The sequence below is a fragment of the Ictidomys tridecemlineatus genome, unplaced genomic scaffold, assembly GCF_052094955.1.
Source record: "Ictidomys tridecemlineatus isolate mIctTri1 unplaced genomic scaffold, mIctTri1.hap1 Scaffold_58, whole genome shotgun sequence".
In the NCBI taxonomy this organism is placed as follows: domain Eukaryota; kingdom Metazoa; phylum Chordata; class Mammalia; order Rodentia; family Sciuridae; genus Ictidomys; species Ictidomys tridecemlineatus.
The window spans coordinates 1,247,488-1,256,323 of record NW_027523917.1 but is presented as its reverse complement, the minus strand read 5'-3'; the positions used below and the strand labels follow the sequence as shown (position 1 = coordinate 1,256,323).

Below are 8,836 nucleotides of genomic sequence, written 5' to 3'. Positions count from 1 at the left end.
TCTACAAACGGCTCCAAGCGGTGGGAAAGGCACGAAGCCAGGGCAGGGAGCAGGAGGCAGGGGAAAAGTTCTTTTCAATCTGGGAGGCCTGGGGAATCTGAGATTCTGGCGACCGCAAGAACGACAGTCTCAACCCACACTACGAAACGGTACCCCGTAAAGTACTTTGCGGAGTGAGCATTTGTCTTTCCTGATCTCGCGATACCGGTCGACCCTCGCCCTTCTGGCTCTCGCTAGGCTCCGCCTACCGCAGCTTCTCTTTCGTCATTTCCTGTCGTTCTATATTGCTAAGGGAGAAGATGGCGGCGCTGGGAGAACCTGTACACCTGTAGAGAGGTGAGTGCGGCCGATGTCCCCACCGAGGTGGGTGGAAGGGATGAGGAAGTGCGGTGTCACTGGAGAGAAGAAGAGGTTGCCCAGGCTCAGACTCCGAACCTGCCTGCTCCTTGCAGTGGCGGCCGCTGACGTCGCTGTCATTCACACGGTGGAAGGCGCTTAAGAATTTTTGACTCTTTGCTAGACCCCTGTGTGTTCACACACACTGTCCCGGGGCGTAGCACAGTTAATTACAATCTGCTCACGTTTGCCGACATAAGCCGCACACGCACCCTCTGAGTGGGCACAGCAGTTGCGGCGTTTAGAGATCTGTAAACCAGAACAACACATGTCACACACCCTGTTCGGATCATCTACACTGTTGTACATACACTTGCACAAACCTAGAAGTCTTGCCTTCACCCACATATCGCACAATATCCAAACACACGGCACTTTTCCACAAGAACTCGCCCTCCCTTCTTCGTTACTTTTACCACAGCCTCCCTTGCATTCGTAATTTGGTATTTCCTAGCATTGGTACCCCTCTCAGGCACAAGGATAATTTTCAAAACAATCCTACTGATTTGATCTTGGAAAGCTTGTTATGTAACTTATGTGAAGTAGTGGTAGATTGTAAAACACTTGGCAGGTGCGATCATATATATATGATTTTTACACACCCTACAATTGCAAACTGTGATTAGTTGATTGCTTCTTGAAGGAAACAGTTAACAAAGATAAAACCTAGTTTGCTGTGTAGTTACAGACCAGAGAGTCAAAATACAGATATTAAGATTTTGAACGCTCCATTGTCTTCCCCAAATCCTTTATTTCAGACAATTCAAACACGCTTTTGTCACACAAGCATTTAAAAGTTTTCTTTTTCTTTCTTTCTTTTTTTTTCTTCTTTTGTTCTGTTTTGTTACCATTCTGGGGATTGAACCCAGAGATACTTTACCACTGAGCTATATACCCAGCCCTCCTTATTTTTTATTGAGATAAGGTCTCAGCTCAGGCTGACCTTGAAATTGAGATCCTCCTGCCTCAGCCTCCCAAGTAGTCAGGACTACAGGTGTGTATAACTTGCCTGACTTAAAAATTATCATTCAAGAAGTACCACAAAAAATTTAGCACTGTTGGTAAACAGCATAAAATGTAGATTAAAGTTATTTTGCACATATTATCATTTGAAATTACAGTCTCAATATTCTTCTTTAAGAAGAAGATGCATTTTTAGAATTGTATTTGGAAAAGCCTCTTTCCTTATCCCTTCCCACAAACAAATGTGCACATATGATTGTTAGTTATGGCATTCCTCATTTGGAAGTCTTTTTTTATAAATAAGATTGTTTCTCTACAGCCCACCAGTCCATTTATTGAAGCATAATTTTATAACAGAAGAGTAGCTTCTCTAAGTAGACTTTCTAAGATAGGCTTAAGACAAAGGTGACATCTTCCTCCTGAGCACAATGGCAACGTGCTTTGCAGAAAGGAATAGATCTGTTGGTGCTAACAGAAGTAGGTGTTTTTCTTTTAAAGGTAGTTAGTTGTAGAATTCTAACATGAGGCAGTCTTGTATTTTTAAATGCAGTACAAAATGTGGAACTTCATCCCCTAGCATTTAGTTTTGGTAGTTGTCTTTGCTTTTTGTTGTTGAATTTTTTTTTAAATTCTTCAGTAGACTCTTCAGCACCTTGGTAGGGATGAATTATACGTGGTTCTATTCAGCAGCATAGGACAGTTAAATTATCTCAGAACTCTGTTAACAAATAACTCCCAGTAATACTATAGTACAATATCAGTGCATGTAATCAAGATCCTGAGTGCCAGTTGGGCACAGTAGTGTATGTCTGTAATCTCAGCTACTGCAGAGACTGAGGCAGGAGGATCCTAAGTCCAAAGCCAGCTTTGGAAACTTAGTGAGACCCTTTCTCAAAATACAACAAAAAGGGTTGGGGATGTAGTTTATTGGTGGAGTTCTTGCCTCAAATGTTTAAGGCTATGTGTTCAATCCCTGGTAATAGCAGTGGGAGGCGGGGGGGGGTGGGCATAGTGCCTTCTAAATCATCAAAACTTAATTCACAAAGGTACGAAAACAGGTAAGAAAAAATCAAACTTATATTGTCATTAATTGTTGAACATGACTTTGAATCTTGTAGAATTTCTTAATAAAACACATCCCCACACTTTTCAATGACAATTGACTAACTAACATGCTTAATGTATTTGTATAAATGTATGCAACCCCTTAATATTTTTTAAGACTGATGCCAGTGTAACATTATATTTATGTTTGCTAAGCCTCTTTAAAAATATTATTTGGTTTGGTCATCAAATGCCTTTTATGAAGCAGGTGTATTATTTGCATTTTACAGTGAAAGGCACTGAGAAACAAGGAGTTTAAGTAATTTGTTCAAGGTCTCACAACTAGTATGAAGAACAGAATTACATAGCTGGTTTTTATGTTTTATTTTTAAAACTACGTATTTGATTGAAATTGTCTGAATTAAAACATTTTGTTAACAATCCTAACTTGAAAACAAATCAGTTAATTTTATTCATTTTATTTTTAATTTAAATGTGTCCTAGCCACTAACTGGATCTGTTATTAAATAGTTCATATCTATGCATATATCATGTTTATCTTTAGGAAATGACCAGTGATTTCACTAGCACGTGGTCTGCTATTCAGTGCTTTGGTTACTAATATGATAATTAAGTAAATTTTTATTGCTTAAATACTTCCCAATATTACTACTGGCTTTTTTTGAAGCAGTGCAGTTAACATATCTGTCACATCTGAGCCCCAGTCCTTTCCTGTGGCATTTAGTAGTTTATATTCAGTTTGTCTGTCTCTCAATTATTTTTTAAACTATGCTTCTGTAACATGTGAAATTTTAAAATCTGTGAAATTTAATGTGCTCAGATTTTACATTCCTGTTCTCAATGTGTACATGAATGATCTCCTCTTTCTCATACAAAAACACAGATGCTTTGTTTTACCCCCTCTATTTTCTGCATACTGTTAGTCCTTTGGGGAATTAATCCTAATTCTTACAGTGTTACATAGGTATTTCAAGAATCCTTAGAGAAAGTTATCTATCAGTATGTGTTTGTTTAACTCTAGATATTTGTAGAGCAATTGAAATGTTGGAAAAACTACAAAGGAGTGGACAGGTACCACCACAGAAACTTCAGGATTTACAAAGAGTCCTTCAAAGTGAGTTCTGCAATGCTGTAAGAGAGGTGAGTAAATATGATTAAAAGTTAATACATTTAACTTTACAGAGAAATCAAACATGATATATTCCAAGATTTAAAATATAACAACTTTTATGTTTTGCAGGTATATGAACATGTCTATGAAACTGTAGATATCAGTAGCAATCCTGAAGTGAGAGCTAATGCAACTGCAAAGGTAAATTTGTTTATTTGCCAAAAGTGAGAATTCTTCATAAATTAGAGGTTGAAAATATACAATTATTAGATTTATAGTAAGCTTATTTTGTAAGCTAACATAATATCTTTCAAATTATACCAAGCTTCCCAAGTACTAAGAAGTAGAACATTTTTATTACTGTATGTAGTTTAGATAAGGCATTGAAAATGCTCTCACATACATTAATTATATACATATGAAATACATAATTGTGTTATATACAACATATTTACATGTAAAATAGCATCAATTTTATAATTGAGGATGAATTTCTCATTGATGAGAAAGTATCAAGATTAGATTATTTGTCTCAAACCACCGCACAAATAGTAAATGGTAGAATAGGGTTATTTGATTTGTCCTTTACCCTAGCTCTGCAAATATGGTATAATGTCAGTAGTAGGCTACCTCTTCAGGGCTGAAGATGGAGTTTGTGTGCTTTTCCATACCAGATTTTCCCTCATAATACATTATTTCATTGTGTATTACTTGGGTAGATATGTTAATTCAAGTAGTAGATGACATACTAGACTTTTAATCATTGCAGATTATTTTGATTGAGTTCCTGGTTTCCAAAAGGACAGACTGGATTCTCTATTGAATACAAATACTTAAACTTGTGGATATGGTTTATCAGAGTAGAAAATAGAAATTTATTTTTTATACCTGAGTTGTATAATCTTCACAGCTTATTTAGTTTTTGAGCCTTAGTTCTGTTAGGTAGGAAATGAGTGCTTTTTTGGGTCTTCAAATAAGTCTTGATTTTCTTCTTACCTCTTGCACCTTTGTTAATGTAACCTGATCCAGCATGAAAAAATGGTACCAGATTCCTTGATTAACTTTAAAAACATAATGAAACAGGAAAATCTTAATTTTGTGTTAGAATTTAAAGAGGATATGGCTCTATTAAATCTTCTGTGGGTTTTTTTTTTACTTGTAATTATATAGTTTGCTAGAGCAACAAAAAATATTCATGTTGGCTATACATGTGCCTGCTTTTCTTAATATAGAGACAATTCTTGATGTATTATTTATTTTGTGTATGGTACAAAGAGTATACAAAGAATATAGCAGCCAAAATGACTATATATAAGGACAACTCTGTGTGGGTTGTTATAGGTATGGTGTATTTTACACAAATGCCAGGCTATCTGGCCTTGAAGCTCCGGACTGTTAGTGCATTAGGGTAGAATATTCCTGTTTAAATGTTATGTGCCCAGCAAGCCTGCTTGTCAAGCTCTGCACATGGAACTACACAAAAGTTCTAGACAGTGGATGAGAGTGTGCTAAAAATTCTGTTTTATACATAGTCCTGGAATATGTATTCTTTTCAGTTATTATTTCTTTTTGGGGGGTTTAGGGTACCAGAGATTGAACTCAGGGGCATTCAACCACTGAGCCACATCCCCAGCCCTTTTTTGTATTTTTTTTAGAGCCTTGCTGTTGCTGAGGCTGGCTTTGAACTCGCAATCCTCGTGTCTCAGCCTCCACTTACATTTATTAAAAACCTCTGCTTAGCCTCTCAGAATGACCAGTGAATTTGTAAATACCCACACATCAAAAATGTGCCTCACAATGCAGAATGCATTCTTTAAAAATCATGTTACATGCATTCATAAATATACCACAGGGAATTTTATCTTTATATATAAATAAAAAGAATCAGTCAAATATAAATGAATGGATTAGCCAAAGAGAGTCAAGGAGATTGGGGAAAAGAGGGGAAAGGGGGGATTATGAAGTGAAATTGAATTTCATGCAGCATGAGTTTGTCAAGATGAATCCAGCTACTATTTATAACTGTAAAGCTCTGAGTGTGTGTGTGTGTGTGTGTGTGTGTGTGTGTGTGTGTGTGTGTGTGTTTAAACATGCCTCAAAAGTAGTGAGATAGGTCAGGGATATACGTCAGTGTTAGAGTACATGTTTATTAACATGTATGAGTCCCTAGGTTTAATTCCCAGCACTGCCAAAAAATAAAACAAAAAGTATTTTTTTAAAGAGATGAAGTAAACAAAGGTCACATATTTTAAATATGTAAAATTTTCTTTCAGGCTACTGTTACTGCATTTGCTACCAGTGAAGGACATTCTCATCCTCGAGTTGTTGAGCTACCCAAAAGAGAAGAGAGTCTTGGGTTCAATATTATGGGAAGCAAAAAACAAAACTCTCCAATCTATATATCTAGAATAATTCCAGGTGGAATAGCTGATAGGCATGGGGGTCTTAAATGAGGAGATCAACTTCTTTCTGTTAATGGAGTGGTGAGGATGAATTTTATTTATATTTGCAGAAATGTTCTGTGACCACTTGGGGGTGCCTGTGGATTGTAGAAACAGAAGATGCCATGCAAGGGATTAATTAATAAACTTTGTAGTTTAGGAATGCTTTCAGTGAATGCTAGGCAGTACTGTTTAGGACAGTGGTTGTTTTTTGTTTGTTTCTTTTTTTTAAATGCAGCTCTGGGGATTGAATCGGGAGCTTTGCTCATACTGGTCAAGTGCTTTATCACTGAGCTCTGTCCCCAGCCCAGTGATCTTTTTAAGGCACTCTAAATGTGGTTTGCATCCCTTCAATGTAAATTACCAGTGCTTAGTGGGATTTTTATTACATAATTAAACTCTTCAGTAGTTAAAACATTATACTAAATTAGAAATGTACCATCATATTTACTTTTATAGAATGGCAGTTGCTTGATTAAATTCTGACATAGTGCAGTAATAATACATGTATATTGAAATGCTAATTACTTGGAACTTAAAAAATGATTTCAAGACTGTAAGCAGAATTGATGTATCACTGGAATTCACACTGATAAAACAAGATTGAGTATTGAAAGGATTCAGTATCTCTATAGCTATACTGCCCTGAATGTGCCAAATCTTGTGTGAATTGATGCAATGAAGACCCTCTTTACTTAATTTTAAATATTTGTAGTTGTCGTTACTCTCAAAACCTAAGTATCAATTGTGTGTGTGCACTTTTTCCAGAGCATTGAAGGAGAACATCACGAAAAAGCTGTAGAACTGCTGAAAGCAGCCCAAGGAAAGGTTAAATTGGTAGTACGGTATAAACCCAAAGTCTTAGAAGAAATGGAGTCATGCTTTGAAAAAATGAGATCTGCAAAACACAGGCAACAGACCTAATAGATATAAAACTTTATATTTAATTTTGCTTTTTAGCTAGAGAAGTTTTACTTATGACCTACAATGGCCAAAATGCCAATAATTGTAAAAAACAAAAAAAAATACAAACTTCCCTTGAAATCCTCCTTGCCATTTTATAAATGCCTATTTTAACATCATTTATGGTTCTAGAGATGCATACACTTTTTTTCTGACAAGAAAAAGTAAAAGATGTTGAGGGAAATTCTGTCCTGCTGTTTTTACAGACCTTTTTCAAATGCAGATTTTTGTCATAAAGTTGTTATAGATTTTTAAAAATGCTTTTTAAATATTAAAATGTACTTTTACATTCTTAATCTTTTTTAAAAAGAATGTTTTCTTCATCTGGCTACTTATTTAAAATTTAACAGTTCTCCAACTTTTTTTTTTTTTTGCTTACTATATATTTTTTTAACCTCTGAAATTCTTTACAGATTTCCAAAAAATTAAATATGGCAGTCTCACCTATAGCACTTCATTACCCTGTCGTTGTTAACATCATTGCTGCATTTTGTACTTTGAACATACACATTATATATTATATATATATATATATATATATATATAGAGAGAGAGAGAGAAAGAGAGAGAGAGAGAGAGAGAGAGTGTCAATTGTAAGATAATGACACAGCATATTGGAAGTTTTTTTACTTTCATTTGAACATGTATAATGGGTATTCATTTATACTGATTTATAAAACTGAGTTTTAAACACTGAAACAATCATCGCCTAAAATATGTATTTCATAATATGTAAGCAGTGAGGAAAGAGGATGTAATTTGACTATTAGCATTAATGATTATATCCCTTTCTAATTGTAGTCAACAATATATCAAAAAGTATAAATGAAAAACAGGTTCAGATCTCATCTTGCAAAATTTTTTAAGACGTTTGATTTTTATTTAAGTACATTTCTCATGGTTTGGTCTTTCCATGCCTAGAGATGAGCCAGTTAGTTTGTGGTGGGAAATAGCAGAAAGAAAGGAGAAAAATTTAACCTCCCTAGTCTTGAGTTACACATCTTATTAGGTCATTTTAAAGAATCAATGTTAAATAGAAAAAAGAGGATATGTTTTAAGATCTGTAAAAATTATGAGGTGATTTGATAAGAATCTGTAGATTGTCAGAATGAGCAGGAACTCATTTATATTAAAATGGTTAGATTTAGGGATGCAATCTTTGTTTACGATTCAAATGCAATGGGAATTTTGAAAGTTACTTTGTCATTTGTCCACTGGATGTCACTCTTTTACTAAATGGCAGCTATTAGTATATGACTGTGACTGAGTTCTTCATAAAAGCTGAAATTAAAGAGTTAATTTTCAGTCACAATTCACAGGAACATTTGTACTTTTTTAAAAAAATTGTGAAAGACATGCTAAAAGAAGATGGATTTAAAAAAAAAGAGTTTGGCATAATTATCAATCCTGTATTTTAAAAAGTGGGCATTGTAATATTCCTTCAGGAAGAATAGAAATTTCTATACATTTTTCTGCATGTTTGTGAGCATCGTGAGTCTTAAAAGATTATTCCAGTTTTTAGTGATTTCTCAGAATATAAGTCAAACAGCATTTTTTTTTATCATTTTTGTATTTAACACTGGATTGCATGGTTTAATGTGTCTGTAGTCCACTAAAAAACATGTTTGTTATTGATAGGATCATGTTGTTAAATTGTATATTTTCAAAATTAATTGGTGTGTTTTTAAAATGTTGGGACCAAAGTAGTATAGAAGAATTATGGACTTAATTTAATTGTAAAATTATTAGAGATATTTGTTGTAGAGCTTAATATATTAAAGTATTGGTGTATATAAAAATGTTATTGTTATTGTTATGCTTGTCTTCTTGCATTACAGGGTAAATAAACCCTGAAGAAATCCTATTTTAATAGTAGCTTTTAGGATATATTAACATT

General features: G+C 34.5%; 1 pseudogene across 1 annotated transcript; it reads left to right on the top strand.

Moving 5' to 3' along the window:
* The first annotated feature begins 299 nt into the window (after window positions 1-299).
* Window positions 300-7,263, top strand: LOC144374106 (protein lin-7 homolog C-like; annotated as a pseudogene). Its single transcript, XR_013433598.1, has 5 exons — window positions 300-336; window positions 3,446-3,564; window positions 3,665-3,736; window positions 5,809-6,018; window positions 6,745-7,263. The product of XR_013433598.1 is annotated as a protein lin-7 homolog C-like (transcript).
* Window positions 7,264-8,836: the final 1,573 nt, after the last annotated feature.